Genomic DNA, 22,001 nt, shown 5'->3' on the forward strand with positions numbered 1-22,001 from the left:
GTTTAACCAGGCAAGCAATTTTTGAAGAAGGAAGATGGTTTTCTGTAATTCCTGCCTGGGACTACCAATGACAATAAGCTAAAATTGCCACATTCACATCTCTGAGGTGACACAATGTGTTTTGTTTATTTTATTTCAACACTGGGAATCATAACAAAAATAATTTGACTGCAGGCAGAATAGATCAACATATGTTTATTTGTGATAAATTATAATTTGGGATAATATATGGTTCTGTTCCTTTATAATTCAACAGTGATTAATGATCCTCTGAATACCATTAACTTGTCATTATTTTTATACAAGGTTAGGAAAAAAGGTTTAAAGCTGTTTGGATTCAAAACAGGCTTGCATGTAGAAGACAGAGGGTAGTGGTTAATGGGACTTATTCAAGCTGGAGGTGTGTAATTAGTGGTGTTCCACAGGGATCTGTGCTGGGGCCTCTGCTGTTTGTATATAAATGACCTGGATGAAAACGTAGATGGGTGTGTTAGTAAGTCTGCGGATGATACCATGATTGGCAGAGTTGTGGATAGTGTAGAGGACTGGCAAATATAGATCAGTTGCAGATATGGACAAAAAAATGGCAAGAGAGGCTGGGTAAGCAAGGGCTGTTTTCAGTGGAGCACCAGAGTCTGAGGGGAGATCTGACTGAGGTTTACAACACTATGAGAGGCATAGACAGAGCGCACAGAGAGTATCTGTTTTGGAGGATTGAAATGTCTAATACCAGTGGGCATGCATTGAAAGTGAGAGGGGGTAGGTTCAAAGGGGATGTGAGGGGTATGTTTTTACCCAGAGAGAGGTGGATGCCTGGTATGGTGGTAGAGGCAAACACATTAGAGCATTTTACAAGACGATTGGATAGGCACATGGATGGAAGGAAGCTGGAGGGAAATGGACGTTGTGTAGTTAGGAGGAATAGTGTGTGGGTGTTATTGATTCGTTCAGCTCTACGTTGTGGGCTGAGTGGTCTGTTCCTGTGTTGTACTGTTCCATGTCTATGTCTACATTTATGTCTAAACCTTTTGTGTGCATGCATCGCATAAAATACTCAGAAAACGTATATCACTTTTACTAATTTAGTATCTTTAGCATTCTCTGCTTTTGTTTGAAAGCTAATAAATAATGAATTAGTATTAAAAATATCTGATGTATTCATTTAAGAACACATTTACTGCCTCCTTACCCATTTGTTCTCTGATTAAAGCCACAGTATGTGACAAAGTCAATAACTAATACAGATTTAGTATAAATGAGATTTTGTATATTGGCTTTTACATGCCTCAGAGACCTTTGTGCCTAAACACTTCATGCCATTTTTCTAATTTGCTTCTGAAGGTTCTGTATCTTTAGAAAACTTCCAGAGTACCTTGGGGAATGGGCCAGTTTAGTAAAACTTGTTATCTGTGAGCATCATTAACCTTCCCCATGTGAGAGCTGCTACAGTAAAATGGATTGTTTCGAGGCCCACAGAAGATCTTACAGCCAGCACTGCTCTCGTGAGGCAATAGGCCTGCTGCAGTGTGTGCACTGAACCATTCACCAACAGCACTTATGAATATCTGCAATTATTAATTAAAAATAGTTAGAGCCCAACACATTATTGCAATATTATAGGTACATCTGCTCCCAAAGGGGCAATGCAGGTTCATGCCCCATATGGTGTTGCATATTTTAATTTGATGCACCACATGCTGTCCTCTGTTATTGTGTAGAAACTGCTTAATAGGTTGAACAAATTATTGTATATCATTATACCTGATTCTGTTAAGTAAATTAAAATCCCAGTGAACTAAACCTTAATGTAACAATTGGAGTAAAGAGGTATTCATCTGCTAGGCTTGTCATTAGCCAATACATAGCTATCGCAAGGCAAAATCCTGAAGAATTCAGAGGCAGCATTTGAAAAATGATGAATTAAACACCTGGGAGCAAGATGAAGTATTAATATAATTGCAGGTAACTATATAAAACTACCAGGTAGAAGACTTGCATCTCTTGTGAATTTTAATAAAGTACTGATTTCATGTTTCAAACATCTAAATAAGACATAGCTGCTTTAGAAGGTATGGATTAGTTTTGCTAATTGGTCATTCTATTTTGGTTTGGTGTGTACATGTTTCACTTTGTGTGGCAAGATTAACATGATGCATAGTGTTATATATAGTTGTTCTATATATATACACATATATAGCTAGGCTGCCTAAGACTTTTGCACAGTATTGTAGTAATTTTATGTACTGCACTGTACTATTGCCATTTAAGCAAGTTTAGTGACATCTATGAGTGATGACAAACCTGATTCTGATACAGGTCTCTATTGTGGACTGAGAGTGGGAAAGGGGCAGGGAGAGGGGGATCATGGTTGGGAAAAGGGGAAGGTAGAGGGGAGGAAGTGGGAACCACCAGAGAGACATTCTGTAACAATCAATGAACCAATTGCTTGGAATCACATCTGTAATGATCAAAAAAACCAATTGTTTGAAATCAAATGACCTTGCCTGATGTCTCAGGGCTGTGAGCATTTACACCTGCACCAACCCTGGCCACAGCACTCCTTCTCTACTACCTGTCCCACAGCACTCCACCCTCACCATTTCCAACATCCTTTGCTCCCACCAGATTTACAAACTCGCTCTCTGCTCCACATTGACAAATACAGTACTGTGCAGAAGTCCTAGGCATTTTAGATATATATGTGCCTAAGATTTTTCCATAGCACTGTACTCTTGTTGAATTTTCTTAACTTGCTCAAAATAATACATGATGTTATTGTTCTGATTGAGCCTGCAGGGTTTTGCGGAGCATGTTAGTGGCATTCTCCATTTAAGTATCATGACAACTTTGGATTTCTGTGAAATCACAAAAGGATTTCCGTTACTAGGCAATAAATTGTGTCAAATAATTTCATTAAATCATCCCCTTCGGTTTAAAGGTTTCAGCAGAAACATGTTGCATTCCTAGAATTATTTTAGACACACAAATAATACATTATAGATGAAATTAAATTTAAGGGCTTATCACCTAATTCTGGAAGATCCTGCAATACTGAATCGCCTCTAATAGTATTCCAGTAGCACATGGAACAGCAGATTCACCTCCCAATTAGACATCTGTGTTCCAAACTTCCAAACTGTTCTTCGACGCACATATTTCTATGTAATTCTGGTTTTCTACAGCTTGACACTCTTTCTTAAGAGGTAGACAACTAGGCCAGTTAGCTTAGTCCAGTGGTGCATCATGCAGTTTAAGAGATGGGCAGCCACATTTTAGACATAGAATGTAAAACAGTGTAACACAGAGAAATAACCAATTCAGAAATCCCAAAAACTAATCCCTTCTACCTACATGATATCCATATTCCTCCATCTTCCTCACCTTCAAGAGCCTATCTAAATGTTTGTTAAAAGCCTCTAATGTATTTGCCTCCACCACCATACCAGGCAGTCCGCCACTCTAAGTAAAAAACTTAACCCTCTGTACCTACCCCCTCTCAGCTTCAATGCATTCCCTCTGGTATTAAACATGTTTACTTAACTTGAAAAAGGAGAGGAGCCCTGTCTGAGGGAACTGTTTGGAAAGTTAAATGTGAAGTGAAAAGCCTTATTTGGAATTTCCTTTTGCCCAGGCAGATTCCCGAATCTATTCAATCTTTTTCCAGTATTTGCACACAAAGTACTTTGGACCTACTTATGCCTTCAAACCAAATAAGCTCCACATTAAAAGGATTACCTTCCACCATCTCTGACAGCTACAGCATGGTTCTATAAGCAACTGTATCATCTTGTCAAATTTTTTGTTCTTTTCTGGAGGGTGAGTTCTTTCCTCAAAATATTTCCTCATTTGTTCTAATTTCCTGTTGGCATTAGACAGGTTCTTAGATCCACAGCCAATATATCACCAAAAGTGCTTCAAGATGCATGCATTCTTTCCATGAAGGTCAGCAATTTACACGCAATCCTGTCAATATATCTTACCTTTCATCTTACTTTTGACTTGACTAACACTTCTTGGCTTGTCGGTCATTTTAGAACGTACTGGATCATAAAAATGAGTGGTACATATTCCTGCAGTCTTCTTCCTAATCACCCACACATTCAGACAAGACCCCCTGGATTTTAGCCTAAACCATAGATACAAAATCTCTGATCACTAATGTTCCCATTGCCTGCCATGAATACATTCTAGGATGCACTGGGACACATCATCAGTGATGTAACCTGGTGTTATCAGGTGTTTTGTGTCTTACAACATCGGATACCCTCGCCCAGGCAACTCAGCCAGGGTTGATCAGGCCCTGGCTTGCTCACAGCATTGGTCCATGGGTCACATTTCTTGATCCATAGGCATCTGAAGGCTCACTCAGCAGCCTCTGTGATGGTCCTGATGGCTCTTTTCTTTGCAGTCCCCATAACACCAAGGAAACAGTACGTTCTGCAAAGTGAGCAGCCAGTGAAACCTCTACACCCCACCTCAATTGTGCCCAGCACCCCGTCTCTGGCACTGCCATACGAGCTCCTGGCATTTAGCTTTCTTACACTCAACTGCCTCCTCAGACTAGTCTTCTTAAGGCACTGATGGTTCTGCGATGACCACTTGCATCGAGGCTTCTGACAGAATGACCACGTCAGGCCTCAGGGGTGATGATGCCATGAAGTCAGGGAACTAATTGCTTGCCAAGATCAACTCAGTTGCCAGTCTGATATTGTGGCGTGCAAGCCTGTTGGTGATCTGGGCTAAGGCTGGGCTTGGTCCCCTGCTTTGACGAAGGTTGTTGGCTTTCTGGGTTGGTGGAGAGTGGAAAGTAAAAACAAGCAAAAGGAAAGAACTACGTACAAGTAGGGAGTGACTTTTTTTTACAACAGATTCATTGATTTGTGAGAATAAAATCAGGCCTATGAGGCATTATGTAGTAAACCATTTTTCCCAGTATGAATCAAATTGTTCCAAATTGGATAAAATTCTCTTACATTTGATTGGATTTAATAGCCCATTGACATTAAAAGAAAGGAATTTTACCTTGTCCTTAACCATCTGTATTTATCTGTCAATGTATCATTGAAATTAGAACAAAACTTAATCGATCTACTTCCTGAACAAATAAGAACCAAGAAACTCGAATAATAACAAAAATGGCAATGAACATGTGATTCCAAGGCTGAGGTCTCTAGTAAATGACCCTGCATTGAGCTAGAGGACACACACACGGACACACACACACACTTTTTTTTTCATTTTAGTGGGGAAAGGGAGTAAGTGAGAGAATAAAGGATAACAACTAAGTAATATAAAATCCGCATTATAATAAGTATTTCTTGAGATAGGTATATCACCGTCTACTTTTAATTCCGTTTAGCTTCTCAACATTTTTAAAATTAGCCAAACCTTATGGCTCTTCTGAAGGGGGTGACAACTGTCTTTAGGAAACTCTCGGTCTCTTCCTGATATATATTTCTGTCAGCTTCCTCGATTTTCGCACTATTTCCCAAGCGGAGCGGGGTAATTCCTCAGTCAGGCTTTCCTTCATTTTGGTCATGCTGACAGGCAACCCTCTGGCCTTCATGTCTGTAGTCACCTCTTCCACTGTCTGGTACAACCGTATCCCATTGTCATAAAACATTTGAAGTTTAGCAGGGTACGGAGTTTGAAATTTAATCTTTTTTTGCTTTAGTACTCGCTTTACTTCAGAGTATTCTTTGCATTTCTGCAGGACAACGGTGGGGTAATCTTGGTTGAAATATATTAATTTACCATTGAAAAACACTTTCTTCTGACCCCAGGCCCTTTGTAGAATCTCCGCCTTGGTGCTGTCCCGAAGGAATTTAATTATTATTGAGTGTGGCTTTCTATCCTGGGTAGGTTTTGGAACGAACATGCAGTGGGCTCTTTCAACTTCCAGCTTCATAGCCAAGGGAATATCCAGCACGTCCTGCAGTAACTTTCCAACAAACTCCGTCATGGACGAGCCCTCTGCTCCTTTGGGACTTTGTAGATTCTGATAATTTCACCACCATGATCTTCCCTCCAGGTCAAGCAGTTTACCTTCTTGGTGATGTAATATTTTTATTGTCTTACTCAGTGTCCATTCCACGTTTTGAACGCGATCTTCCACCTTCTGAATTAGAGTCTCTGCCACCGCTATTTTTTGATTGACGCTGGTGAGCTCTGACTTAATATCACGGAGCTGATGCTTTATTTCTTTCTGGACCGCAATTATTTCTTTCAGGATTTCGAAGATATTCGCTGCTTCGCCTGAACAAGGCCCAGCATCCGTCTCGCTAGCACGCGGTTGGGTCAGAGAGCTGCTCACTGCACTCCTCTCGGACGCAGGCTCCACAGTGTCGCTTTTTTTTATTTCCGTTCGTTTCCCCATTCTTGCCCCTCTTTTCAGTTCAAATATTTTTTGAAAATTATTATATTTGTTGGGATAACGGGGCTTAACACGTGTTTTTCCGGAGGAGCTGGTGACTTAAGCTGCCATTCTCGATGATGATGTCACCGGAACCCCATGTTACTTTCTTTTAATCCCATAAGGTTTTACTTCTGTGGTCAACATTCCAAGTGGGTCTTGCGAAAAAAATATGCAGGCAACAAAGAATGTGCTACCCACATCAACTTTTGATTACTTTACAAAAAATATATATTTAACTGAGGCTGAACTGTCTGTTGACTGATTATCCGAGATTAACCTGTGCCTTTTAAAATGCTGATTATACAGTTCCTCAAAGCTATTTCCAATAATTTCCCCACCACCAAGACTGAAATGATGGGTCAATCACATTACTCGAGTTTGGAGTGACATATTGGCAGGACCAAGTGATTCCCTGGATATTGCTGAACCTGTTTGATTTTAATGAAATCCAGCATCTTCAGTGCTAATAGTAACTTCTTGACTCCAAGTTTTCTTATCTTTTAATTCCCTTGCTGAGATGTTACTTTGCCGTCTTTTATGTCCCCTTTTTTTCTCAAGTATGGTTTTGCTACTGTTATAGCCCATGATCTACATTTTGGTAATGTGTTTTCAGGATGATTGTGTGATCTAACGGTTTGCTGCCTCCAGGAGGGTTCTGTGAAGTTTCATGCAGGCTCGTGGTCAAGAACCCCAATGTCCTTGACGATTGACTCCATTTTCCACTGATCCTGCCGATTAAGATTTAAAACATCGAGGCGAGTGGGAGTGCAACGTCTTGCTCACCACTGCCGGAGGAAGATGTCTGCATGTGATGGTCTCTTTCTCTCTCTCTCTCTCTCACACACTTGCTGCTCCTAAAGGAAGGTCCCTAAGTTTGAATGGCCTGTCTCTCTCCCTCAATGCTTTTGGAGAATGGTGCTAGAGTTCTGGATCTTGGATGAAGTTTAATCAACATGGTTTGTGGATTGTGCTCTGTACTTCACATTATGATGTGGTTCCAGTCACTCCTTTTGTTAATTGCTATTTTGGGTGATTTTGATTGAGGTGTCCTGCGGATAACAAACTGAGCTGAACTGAACAAGGACTCCTTTGATTTAATGTTTTCTTTCAGTGTTTATTGCTCATTTTTTGTTGCCGTCTGCGTGACAGTATTTAACTTGTGCATGGGGGGGGGGGTGGGTTGATGTCTTTCTTTCAATGGATTCTGTAATGTATGGATCTATTTCTTTTAGCGCACTGATGCCCTCTCCAGCACTATGCATTGATCTGTTGGCTGCACATGTACTGTAGTCTGCGCATGCACTTTATTCTGTCTCTCACTACAATGATAATACACCAGTTAAAGCCATCTACCGTGTGCGTGCTTTTATTTAATTGATGCACAGACACAACAAATTGGTGATGAATACGAACCTGAATATCAGAGAATATCATGAACTGTGTTGACACTTACAGCAAGAGTTAAGCAGCACGAGAAGGTCATCACGGATGCTAACAAAAGCGTGATATCGGCAATAGTAACAGTGAAAGACGCATCAAATTTAAAGAGGAAGCAACATGGTGATGGCTTCAGTTAGGAAAGTTGATGAATTTGATAACACTAATGAAGGCCAGGAGTCATAGATCGAAAGGGTTGAGCTGTATCGTAATGCGAACAATGTGGAGGAATGAAAGAAAACTCCTACACTTCTTAGTTTAAAAGGTGCAAGGATGTATAGTCCCCATGCAACCTAGTAACTCCTGAAAAGCTAGCAAGCAAGACGTTCAACAAAATTGTTACAATTTTACAAAATCATTTGAGCCCTAAACCGCTGGTTATAGCTGAGAGATTTTGATTTTACAAGAGGAACCAGTCAAACGCTGAAAGCCTTTCTGAATGCACTGCAGAACTGCAAAAACTTTCCTAGTACTGTGACTTTAGAGATAGACTTTCTGATGCATTAAGGGGCAGACTTGTATGGGGTGTGCAAAGTCAAAACACTCAAAAGAGGCTACTATCCAGAAGAGACCTAACCTCTTAGAATGGGCACTGACCATTGCGATATCATTACAGACTGCAGCAAGGAATGCAACAGAGCTACAGAAAAGGTTAGAATATGAAATGCACAAAATGTCACTGAATGGTGCAAGAAGCCAGAGATGTTATTGATGTGACAAATCTTCTCATGATACAAATGACCGTTCAAAGAAAAAGGGTGCAGAAAGTGTCACAGACAAGGTCACATAGAAAGAGGGTGCAAGTCAGACAGAAAGCTCAACTGAAGAGAAAAACCTTCCAAGTGAAGAATTTCAAACACAAAACTAAGCAAAAGCATAAAGTGCAAAACAGACAACACAGAGTCAGACAAAGTTGACATGCCGTGCCTAAAATTGCATATTATTACTGAAGTAGATCACAAAAGATGTGTCTGGTGTCAAACCGAAAATGGAGCTGGATACAGGGACAGCTTTTTCTATAATTTTAGATGCTGACTACAATAGATGGTGTTCTAAGATACTATTAGAAAAGACCTCTATGATGCTAAAGACAAGTGAAAAAGTGTCTCCCAAAGGCATTCTGAAGGTAAACGTGACGTATGGAGGCCAAGCACAGCAATCGCAGCTTTATGTATTGAAAAGTGGAGGGCTTTAGGTGAGAATAGTTGAGAAAAATCCAAAGCTCTCAGTGTGGCATTAATACGCAACTGCAGCCCAAATGGTAGCACTAACCAGAGGCTTTAATTCTTCTTCAGGTTTTGATCAGTCATACAAATATCTTTGTTAGTTTCCATTTCCCAATTCTGTATCCAAAATATTAACATGGCTCATCTCATATGACACTTCTGTTGACACTAGTGCATTCCATCAGGGTTCAATTATATTTTCATGAGCCCGTATGAAAGCTTGATCTACAATATTGAAACAGGCATATTATTTAACATAGTGAAATTATGCATCTTCGTCAGCTCGATCAAAGTACCCAAGATATCTTCAAGGTGTGGTGCCTTAGGAAGGTGGCATCCACAACCAAAAACATGCACTATTCTCATTGTTGCCCGGGATGGAGGTACAGAAGCCTGAAGGTGCATTCTCAGTATTTCAGGAACAGCTTCTTCCTCCTGCCATCCAATTTTTAAATAGACATTGAACTTATGAGCATTACCTCACTACTTTTTTTAATTTCTTTTTTTTTGCACTACTTATTTTAACTAAACTATTTAATAGACCTATATATACTTAATGCAATACAGTTTTTTCTCTATATTTATTGATCATGAATTTCATTGTCAGATGGCGTAAAGTTAACAAATTTCACAACATATGGTGGTGATATAAAACCTGAATCTGATTCTGAATGAATCACAATGGCAATTTTAACCAGCTGTCCTAACTGCAAGAAGAACTTCTCAAGTTAGGATCAGTTATTCTTACTCATTGTATGAAGTGGTTTTCATTAAACCAATTCTTGGAGTGTGTTACCAATAAGCAGTTTAATTCAGGTATGGATAATTGAATCAGGGCTCTGGGGGAAAGGAAACTGATTAAAAAGCAACTGTTTCATCAAGGTGATTAAAAGTAGTTTGCAGATGTTTTTAATGAGGTGTGCTATGGATTAATCTAATGATTATTCAAAATATGTTAGTCAATCATCAAAATGTGGCTTTCTGAGCTGAGAAGTATCAGATGCAGAAGTGTCCAACTATTAATGATTGTAATCTTTAACCTGTTTTGGGCTAACAGTCTGAAGAAAAGTGATTTATCTGCAAACGACAAAGACAAATCATCCTGCACCCAGAAAGGTGAAAAATAATATTCAAGTGCAATCAGCTAGGGATAAATAATTTTTGATAAATGGATACTCGCAGTGTTTTCACTCAATTGCCTGTAAGGTTAGAAGGAAGTTTCACAGTAGGCTATCTCCTTGGAGACTTTACTGTAGTTTTCAATTTCTTGAGGTGATCGAATAAGTTATGCAGAGTTCACCAAGGTGTAACTGGAGTATTTCAATGGAATTTTCATTGACTAAATCTTTCTTTAGAAACATAGAAAACCTATAGCACAATACAGGCCCCTCAGCCCACAAAGTAGTGCTGAACATGTCCCTACCTTAGAAATTACTAGGCTTACCTATAGCCCTCTATTTTACTAAGCTCCATGTACCTATCTAAAAGTCTCTTAAAAGACCCCATTGAATCTGCCTCCACCACAATTGCCGGCAGCCCATTCCACGCACTCACCACTCTCTGAGTAAAAAACTTACCCCTGACATCTCCTCTGTACCTGCTCCCCAGCACCTTAAACCTGTGTCCTCTTATGGCAACCATTTCAGCCCTGAGAAAAGCCTCTGACTATCCACACGATCAATACCTCTCATCATCTTATTCACCTTTATCAGGTCACCTCTCATCCTCCATTGCTCCAAGGAGAAAAGGCCGAGTTCACTCAACCTATTCTCATAAGGCATGCCCTCCAATCCAGGCAACATCCTTGTAAATCTCCTTTTTGTGTTACAACCTCCTTGTTTTTGAATGAAAGCCTAGCTGAGGTAATTGGAATAGTTTCTGTTTATTTAAGTCCTCTGGATTTCTTCTACCATCTTCAAAGTAATTTTATTATCAAAGTACATATATGTCAACAAATACAATGATTCAAAGTACATTTATTCTCAAAGAATGTATAAATTTTACAATCTTGAGATTTGTTTACTTACAGACAGCCACAAAGCAAGAAACCTGAATAAAGACAATTAAAAAAAGTAAAAACCAAACTCCAATGTGTACAGAGAAAGAAAAAAAAACAGAAATCATGCAAATAATAGAAGTGAGCAAAAATAACAGCATTTTACACAAAATTGAATCCTTAGATCCAAATCCCCAAAGCAGCCCGGAGTAGGCCCAAAGCCTCAATATTCAGTTCATCATATTAGCAGAGCAAATTGCTGCAAAGTTCGCAGACGTGAAGCATAGCAGCCCAGGACAGTCTCACAGCCTTAACATTGCAGAGAGAGGAGCCCCCGTCTATCTGAGCCAGTGTTTAAATTATCTGAACAGTGGATCGTACCTCATATTAGGACCTGGACTCCTCCACAGTGAATCACTCTGGGCCTAGATTTTGCTGCTGAAGAAGCTGTTCTTGACCTCTCCAAATCAGCTCAGCACCCAGAGTGATCCAACCTGCTACCTGGACCAGTGGATTGCGTCATCTAACAATTTGCTTTAGACTTAGATTTCCCTGTGCGAAGAAATCATTCTCAACCTCTCCAAAAATCAACTCGGTACATAAAGCAATCCACGCGTGTACCTGAGTTAGTTGGATGGGCATTGGAACTCCTCTGCCTCATCTCCTCCTCTCCGAATTGCTCACTCCAACCAGCATGGCTCCAGCTCCAGGTGTGTCAATTTTGCAGCACACCATCAGGGGACATTTCCTGAGTTCCCTTTGGCTTTGCTCACCTCTTCATTGTTTGCAGAGATAGTTTTCCACAATTTTTTTTTTAAGTGTTATTAATAATGCTCTTAATCTAATTTCTTTGCTCTCAAACTACTAGTAAGCTGTTGTATGCCTTCAGAAGCACCATTTTAAACAGAGATTCATTTTCCTGCATACTTAATAAATCCATAATAGAATAATAACCATAATAGAATCAATGAAAGACAGCTCCTACTTTCAACTGATTGAGGCTTTGCATTCTTACTTTCTGCTGTTTACTGATAAACCACAGAACAAGGGCATTTTGAAGCATCGACAGCTTAGGCGCTGTAATGAAATAGCACTCTGTAATCTTGCGTGTCAATGTCACATTTTATAAGACAGATGACAGAATTCAGCATAATAAATGTGTTCCTGTTCTTGCAATTACTGGGCTTTGAGCCTGTGCTTTAACTGAAGAGGTGGGTGTGCCCATGTGTCACTGGCTCAAATTGCTGGTTATTCACATTAATACAGGCAACAGACAATGGAACTAATATTAAGTATCATCCTCTCCTTAATAGGATGAAAGATGATTGTCTACCTCAACTTTTGCTGCTCAATACCACATGTCCCCCAAATTGCAATATTTTCTGAAAATCTAGAAGTTTCAGCCTCAATTATGTTTAGTTGCTTCAGATCACATTCCTCTTTGATAGCCATTTTTAAGGGCCCATGAAGAAATTTCTTTTCACTTTGGTGCTAGATGGCACTTTGAGGCAATGATCGCTCATTCTTGACACTTTATCTAAGGCAGGAATTCCCAACCTTTTATATGCCATGAACCCCTACCATTAACTAGTCTAAGGTAATCTGATTTCAACTTCCACTTGATCAACTTAAATAATTATGCATGCTTTGAATAGGACCACTTCTCATTCTTTGAAGATTAGAAGACCATAAGATATTTGAGCAGAATTAGGCCATTTGGCCCATCAAGTTTTCTCCGTCATTTCATCATGGCTGATCAACTTTCCCATTCAGCCCCAATCTCCTGCCTTCCCTCCTTATTCCTTCATGCCCTGACTAATCAAGAATCTATTAACTTCTGCCTTAAATATGCTTAATGACTTGGCCTCCACAGCTGCCTGCAGCAATGAATTCCACACATTCACCACTCTCAGGATAAAGACATTTTTCCTCATCTCTGTTCTAAAAGGGCGCCGCTCTATTCAGAAGCTGTCCTTTGGTCTTTGACCCCTCTATCATAGAAAATGTCTTCTCCACATCCACTCTCTCAACATTCGATAGGTTTCTATCAGGTCATCCCTCATTCCTAGTGAACAGAGGCCCAGATCCATGAAACACTTTCAATCCCAGAATCATTTTTGTGAATCTCCTTTGAATCCTCTCTAATGCAATATTCTTTGAAAATCTATCAGTTTCAGACTCAATTATGCTCAGAGGCTCAAATCCGTTGTCCTCCATGGTAGCTATTTTCAAAGATCCATGAAGAAATTTATTTTCCCCTTGGTGCTAGATGATACTCTCTGAACAAAGATCACTGCTCTGTGAAACTCCATCTAAGGCAGGAGATCACAACATTTTTTATGCAATGGACCTGTGCCATTAACTAATTGGTCTGCCAAAGGGTCTCGGCCCGAAACCTCGACTCTACTTTTTTTCCCCCCATAGGTGCTGCCTGGCTTGCTGTGTCCCTCCAGCATTCTGTGTGTGTTACGAAGAGGTCTGTTGGCCCCAGGTTGGGAACTCCCAGTCTAGGATAATCAGATCTCAACTTCCACTCCATCAAATTAAAAATTCTGCATGCTTTGAATAGGAGCACTTCTTTGAAGACACAAAGAAAGAAGCCAATCTACTCACAGTGACAAACAAGAGAAAATCTGCAGATCTGTAAATCTGAGCAACACACACAAAATGCTGGAGGAACTCAGCAGGCCAGGCAGCATCTAGAAAAAGAGTACAGTCAACGTTTTGGCCTGAAACCCTTGGGCAGGACTTGAGAAAAAGTGCTGAGGAGTAGATGTGAAAGGAGATGAGAGAGAAACACAAGCTGATAGGTGAACACAAAGTACACAAAGTTGCTGTGGTCAAAGCAACACGTATAACAAGCTGGAGGAACTCAGCAGGCTGGGCAGCATCCGTGGAAATGAGCTGTCAACATTTTGGGCCAAGACCCTCCCCTCATCAGTCCTGACAAAGAGTCTCGGCCTGAAACGTTGACTGCTCATTTCCACGGATGCTGCCCGATCTGCTGAGTTCCTCCAGCTTGTTGTATGAGCTGATAGGTGAAACCTGGAGTGGGAGGGACGAAGTAAAGAGCTGAGAAGTTGATTGATGAAAGAGACAGAAGGCCATGGAAGAAAGAAAAGGGGGGGGGGGGAAGAGCGCCAGAGGGAGGCAATGGGCAGGCAAGGAGATAAGGTGTGAGAGGAAAAAGGGGATGGGAAATAGTGAAGGGGGGGTGTAGGGGCATTAACAGAAGTTTGAGAAATCGATGTTCATGCAATCAGGTTTGAAGTGCCCATAAGGTGTTGTTCCTCCAGCATAAATATGGCCTCATTGCGACAGTGGAAGAGGCCATGGATGGACATAGTCGAATGGAAGTGGGAAGAGGAATTAGAATGGGGTCACTGGGAGATCCTGCTTTTTCTGGCAGATGGAGCATAGGTGCTGGGCAATGCAGTCTCCCAATCTACTTCGGGTCTCACTGATATACAGGAGGCCACACTGGGAGCATCGAACACAGTATATGACCCCAATAGTGTGTGGAAGGTCATGTTTAAATAATCTTATTGAATTTTTTGAAGAGGTTACTAGGAAAGTTGACAAGGGTAAAGCAGTGGATGTTGTCTATATGGACTTCAGTAAGGCCTTTGACAAGGTTCCACACGGAAGGTTAGTTAGGAAGGTTCAATTGTTAGGTATTAATATTGAAGTAGTAAAATGGATTCAACAGTGGCTGGATGGGAGATGCCAGAGAGTAGTGGTGGATAACTGTTTGTCAGGTTGGAGGCCGGTGACTAGTGGTGTGCCTCAGGGATCTGTACTGGGTCCATATGTTGCTTGTCATATACATTAATGATCTGGATGATGGGGTGGTAAATTGGTTTAGTAAGTATGCAGATGATACTAAGATACTAAGGTGGCGTTTTGGATATTGAAGTAGGTTTTCAAAGCTTGCAGAGAGATTTAGGCCAGTTAGAAGAGTGGCTGAAAGATGGAGTTTAATGCTGATAACTGTGAGGTGCTACATTTTGGTAGGAATAATCAAAATAGAACATACATGGTAAATGGTAGGGCATTGAGGAATGCAATAGAACAGAATGATCTAGGAATAATGGTGCATAGTTCCCTGAAGGTGGAATCTCATGTGGATAGGGTGGTGAAGAAAGCTTTTGGTATGCTGGCCTTTATAAATCAGAGCATTGAGTATAGGAGTTGGGATGTAATGTTAAAATTGTACATGGCATTGGTGAGGCCAAATTTGGAGTATTATGCACAGTTCTGGTCACCGAATTATAGGAAAGATGTCAACAAGATAGAGAGAGTAGAGAGGGGATTTACTAGAATGTTACCTGGGTTTCAGCACCTAAGTTACAGAGAATAGTTGAACAAGTTAGGTCTTTATTCTTTGGAGTGTCGAAGGTTGAGGGGGGACTTGATAGAGGTATTTAAAATTATGACGGGGATAGATAGAGTTGGCGTGGATAGGCTTTTTCCATTGAGAGTAGGGGAGATTCAAACAAAAGGACATGAGTTGAGAGTTAAGGGGCAAAAGTTTAGGGGTAACACGAGGGGGAATTTCTTTACTCAGAGAGTGGTAGCTGTGTGGAACAAGCTTCCAGTAGAAGTGGTAGGGGCAGGTTTGATTTTATCATTTAAAAAAAATGGATAGGTTTATGGGCAGGAAAGGAATGGAGGGTTATGGGCTGAGTGCAGGTAGGTGGGATTAGGTGAGAGTAAGCATTTGGCATGGACTAGAAGGGCCAAGATGGCCTGTTGCCGTGCTTTAATTTTTATATGGTTATATGGTTATAATAGACTCACAGGTGAAGTTTTGCCTCATCTGGAAGGACTGTTTAGGGCCCTGAATGGTAGTCAACGACGAGGTGTAGGGACTGTGGTAGCAGTGAAAATTCTCTGATGCATAAAAGGAGTATTAAAAACACTCTGTGCATGAGATCTGTGCAAGCTCATTCAAGACTCTCAGATAGTGAAAATGGATCATACAAGGTCCAAAATGCCAGTTACCATATAATAAGCCCCACACACATATTGAAGCATTGGGGGATGGCAAGATTAAAGGTTGAGTTTGGGGTTGCATTGCCCAGGCACACGATTGCCCAGTCTATGAACATCCACAGAACTGTGGAGACTGTTGGATTGAATGGCAAGAAGCTTGTTTAAAGCAGCATGTGGAGTCTTAAGATGCTGGAGTAACTCAGCAGATGAAGCAAGATCCATTCAGGGAATCAAGAGTCTTCATCGAGTCTGAAAGATAGAGAGGAGACAGCTAACATGAAAAGGTGCAAGGGGTAACGAGATCTAGCAGGTGATAGCTGGATCTATCTGAAAAGCCATAATAGACTGCGAGGGAAGAGGAGAGCAGGATAATGTCAGAAACTGCGTGGTGATAGATGGAAGGGACAAATAGCTGAAGATGGTGGAATATGATAGGAGAGGACCGTGGAACATGGAATCAAGTGATGGAGGTGGGCAGGGCAGACGGAAGCAGTGGAAGGAAGGGCAGATGAAGGATATGAAGGTGAAAGTACCAGTAAAAACAATATTCTGGAGGAACTCAGGAAGCATCCGTTGAACAAAATGGATGGTCAATGTTTTGTATTGAGACCTTTCAACTAGTTCAAACAAAGGGTTTCAACTGGAAACATCATGTTGATTCACAACTACAGATGCTGCCTGACATCCTAAGTTTCTTCAGCAGTTTATATGTACGACAGGTGATTGATAAGTTCATGGCCTAAGATCGAAGGAGTCAATTTTAGAAATCCTAGCACATTTATTTTTCAACATAGTCCCCTCCTACATTTACACACTTAGTCCAGTGGTCGTGGAGCATACAGATCTTGGACCTCCAGAAAGTGTCCACAGCAGGGGTGATTGATAAGTTTGTGGCCTAAGGTAGAAGGAGATGAGTTATACAGCTCTCATTACATGCACATTCAGTTCAACTCTTTTGAGTGATTATGCAGAAAGTTTGAATCTAATAACTCATCAGGGGTGATTGATAGGTTTGTGGCCTAAGGTAGACGGAGATCAGTTATTAACTTCAAACTTTCTGCATAATCAAAGAGTTGAACTGCATGTGCTTGTAACGAGAGCTGTATAACTCATCTCCTTCTACCTTAGGCCACAAACTTATCAATCATCCCCTTGAGTTACGAACTTCAAACTTTCTGCATAATCACTCAAAGAGTTGAACTGAATGTGCATGTAACGAGAGCTGTATAACTCATCTCCTTCTACCTTAGGCCACAAACTTATCAATCACCACTCGCATCTTCAGTTTCTTCGATCTGCAGTTCCTTCTATCTCCAGCAACAGTTAAGCTTTATTTCATTGTATAAGGACTGGGCTTCATGAGCAAGCATGCTATTAAAATGTGCAGCATGCAATTGGATTCATAGCACATGGCATCTCCTGGTAATATTGAAAGGTATCATGATCATTGTTTAAATTGTCCTTTGGCCCAGTGTTACACAATCAGAAAGAGTAATCAGCCTGCATAATTTGCTTCCTGGTCTCAAGTTCAAGTTCCAGTTTAATTGTCATTCAACCGTACATGAATACAGCCAAACTAGACAGTGTTATTCCAGGGCCAAGATACGAAACACAGCACCAACAGTCACACACAGTACAAAGTACATAGAGCATATACAAGATATCAGTAAATATAATCACACAAACATATATAATCCAGGTCCCTGAGTCCATGAATGTTGCAGAAACCTGCAATCAGACACAATATGGTTTGTCTTCTGCCAAGCGAACACCAAGGGGCAGGAGCCACTCCAGCTTGGACATGGCACTACACTGCTTCCGATGGAGTGCACCAACTCTGACGCCACTCTGTAAACAGGTGACACCACAGCTTGAGGCCCAGTCCTCACTACAGCCGAGGCCACGCAGCTCATGGAGGCAGACCTCAAGTATATTCAGTTGCTTCTTTAGCAGTCCGGCAAATAAAAGTCAACTGTTTCTCTCTCCTTGATTACCGCCAGACCTGCTCAGTGTTTCCAGTACTTTCTGTTCTTAAATAAATATGTCTTATGATTCGCACATAGAGCTCAATAGGTGATTTTTTTTACTTCGCTATTGGATGTATCATAGCTTGGTATAGCAACTGCTCTACATGAGATTGCAATAAAACTGTAGAGAATATTGAGCGCAGCTCAGTACATCACAGAAACCAGCATCCCTTCCATGGACCCTGTCTATACTTCTCACTGTCTTAGTAAAACAAGCCAATTCCAAGGTTCCTGTATAATCTGTAGTATCATTACCACCTCTTAACTTTCAATATCAGCTGCTGAACAGAATCACCGGTACTCAAAAAAGCGGCCATAGAGTGTATTTTGTGGTCTTTGCTGCTGTAGCCAAGCCACTTTAAGGTTCAATGTTTTGGTGTGCTCTTTTGCACACTACCGTTGAAATGCATGATTATTTGAGTTCCAGCCACCTTCCTGTCTGGCAAATCTCCTCCAACCACTTTCATTAACAAGGTGTTTTCTCCCACAGAATTTTCACTCACTGGATGTTTTCATTTGCACTGTTCTCTGTAAACTATAGAGACTGTAGTGTGTGAAAATCCCAGGCGATCGTGAGATTCATCTGGCAGAACTTTTCTTCTCATGGAGTAATACAGCACAGAAACAGGCTCTTCTGCCAATCTATTCTATGCTGGCCTTTTTTTCTTGCCTAATCCTATTTACCTGACCTGGACCACAGCCCTCCACACATCCTTCATGTCTGTAGCAATACAAACTCCTCTTAAAGCTAGCAATTATACCCACATATAAAACTTCCACTGCCAGCTTATTCATGAGTGATGTTGTTTCCTCTCAGATTCTCCTTAAAAATTTCACTTCTCACTCAAAACTTATGACGTCTACTTCTAGACTCACCCAGTCTCAGGGTAAAATGCCTGTCTGCTTTCACCCCTCTATATCCCTCATACAAGATCTGCCCTCATTCTTCTACATTCCGGTGAATAAAGTCCTAACCTATTCAACCCCTCCCTGGAACTCTGGTTGTCAAGTCCCAACAACACCGGTGTAAGATTCTACCTGCAAGTTTTATGATTGCTCCCCCAACCCCTCCACAAGCTGTAAACTCCAGCTTGTCACCACCCCATCCATTGCTTGTTCTAGCTCCAGTTGTAGTGGCTGACTGCACTGAACCTAACTCTTGCAGCTCTCAATGGGCCAGTTAATCATTGGCCTTCTCTTGCACCCAGTCCCTCAGATCTAATGCATGCTTGAGCCTATATTTTCATTTATGCATCCCACAGCACATAAATAGCAAGTTCAGCACCTCCTACGGCCCAGGGTGCTGTTGAAGTTTTCAAGAATCCAAGGTGAACAGTGGTGTCCAGCCCTATAACAAAAGACCAGGGGTTCCCAACCTTTTTAATGCAATGGACCAATACCATTAACCAAGAAGTCCATGGACTTCAGGTTGGGAACCTCGGATATGTGTATCTTTTGCTTCAAAGATTGAAAGTCTATTTGTTAACAAAGTATGTAAAACAGTATACAATCCTGAGATTCATCTTTGCACAGTCATGAGACAAAGAACCATGGACCAACCCATTCAAAGAAAGATATCAAACATCTGCTGATCCCCCCCCCCCTTCCCCCCCACGGGCATAAAAAAATCATGCAAACAGCAACAAAAAAAAGTGAAAACACAGAATAAAAACGCAAAATCAAAAGGCTTATTTCAGTACAGTTCATCTCTGTTAAAAAAACAATTAAAAATTGCCCAAAAGAAGTAACAACAAAAAAAGTGACCAGAAAAAGAACACATCACCAATCTTACAAACATTACAAGCTGCCTGACACAACTGTTTCGGATTGAAGTCACTCCTGGGATTTCTTTTATCAGCTAGGACAGGGGAAATGATGACCTTCCCTGGACCTGTTTTTATGGAGTCATAACCATCAAAGAGAACCCTCTGGACCAGCATGCTGAGCATCAATTCTACTTACCAGCAGCTGGCCAATGGCCATATATTCAAGGTACATTTATTATCCAAGTATGTATAAATTATACAACTTTGAGATTTGTCTGCTTACAGGCAACCACAAAGCAAGAAATCTGAAATAATCCAATTAAAAAAAGACCAACATGCAATATGCAGAGAAAGGAGGAAAAAACATGAATGATGCCAACAGCAACATTCTGAACCTAAAAGAATACTTAGATCCGAACACTGGAGCAGCCCAGAGTAGGCCCAAGCCTTGCTATCAGTCCCTCATATTAGCGGGCACTGAGCACAACAGCCGGGGGCAATCCTCATGGACTTAGTGCAATGGAGAGAGCAATGAACATTGCACGAGAGCGAGTGAAATCAGCTCTCACCTCTGATCCCAATGCCCTGTATTTCCTGTATACAGTCTAAACAGCATATCATACCAAAGTCAAATGAATAACAGAATACAATGGACTACTTCTTGAATTACCATGGATTTATGTCCAGATATGCTTTAGTTTGCACTAATGCCCTGCTTGCAGTCTTCTTGAATCTCACTGTCCCATTTAATTGACATATACTTAATCTTCTGCATATTGGCTAAACCTTTTTGTCTACAATGCCGTTGTAAACAAGTTTTTCAATGTACCTGTGCCTTACCATACTTATGCATATGGTAATAATAAAATTGACTTGCCTTGTCTCTACTACACCTAGAAGCACCGTATCCCAGGTTACACGTACTTTCTGGGTAAAATGTTTCTTTCTGATATCTCAATGAATTCTCTCATACCTTACCCTAAACCTCTTATGCCCTATCCTAAGCCCTTACCTCCCAGTTTCGGTATATCCCTGCTGCTAAGAAATGTTTTGTCCTGACCACTCCATCTACGCCCTTCATTATTTTACAGTACTGTGCACAAGTCTTAGGCAGATATATATAGCTAGCATGCGTAAGACTTTTGCTCAGTACTGTAGTAATCTTAAGTATTGCGCTGTACTGTTGCCACAAAAAAAAGATTTCATATGTGAAATGTGACATATGTGAGTGATGATAAACCTGATTCTGATATGGGTCTCTGTTGTGGACTGAGAGTGGGAAGGGTGCAAGGAGAGGGGAATCATGGTTGGGAAAAGGGGAAGGAGGAGAGGTGGAAGAGGCATGAACCAGAGAAACATTTTCTAATGATCAATAAACCAATAGTTTGAAATCAAACGACCTTACTTGGTGTCTCAGGGCTGGGTGTGTCTGCACCAGCACCACCCCCTCCCCTGCCCCTGACACACCTTCTCTGTGAACTGTCTCACACCCTTCCCACAGTGCTCCACCCTCACCGTTCCCAACATCCTTTGCGCCCGCCAGATTTACAAACTTGCTTTCCACTCCATGTTGACAAATACAGAACTGTGCAAAAGCCTTTGGCATCCTAGTTATATATGTGTGCCTAAAGACTTTTGCACAGTACTGTATATACATTAATCATGTTCCCACATAGCTTCCTGCATTCCAAGGAAAACAAACCCAGATCATCCAATCTCGCATCATAATAACTCATCTAATCATTCCTCCTTCCCACCCAGCTGCCAGCTTTCCTTTTTGTTTCCTCCTTTCCCACCCACTCTTGTTTGCTTATAATCAGATATAATTCTCCACTCTGACAAAAGGTCACAGATTTAAAACATTAGCTCAGTGCCTGTCTCTGCAAATACTGCAGAACTAGCTGAGCCTTCCTACCATTTTCTATTTATATTTAGCATTTGCAATATCATGACTATGTTGTGCTTCCATTATTGAACCATGATTGCCAGGTATGGGTGCAGCTTTTGTAGGAGAATCATGCAACTATGCTACAGAGCAAAAAGAAACAAAGTACTAGCTTTCATTTTATGACCCTTTACTTCACAATCGATCAGGCATAGCAGCTTCAGATTAGAGCCAGCCATAATTGCATGAATCCC

This window comes from Hypanus sabinus, chromosome 13 (assembly GCF_030144855.1).
Source record: "Hypanus sabinus isolate sHypSab1 chromosome 13, sHypSab1.hap1, whole genome shotgun sequence".
Classification (NCBI taxonomy): domain Eukaryota; kingdom Metazoa; phylum Chordata; class Chondrichthyes; order Myliobatiformes; family Dasyatidae; genus Hypanus; species Hypanus sabinus.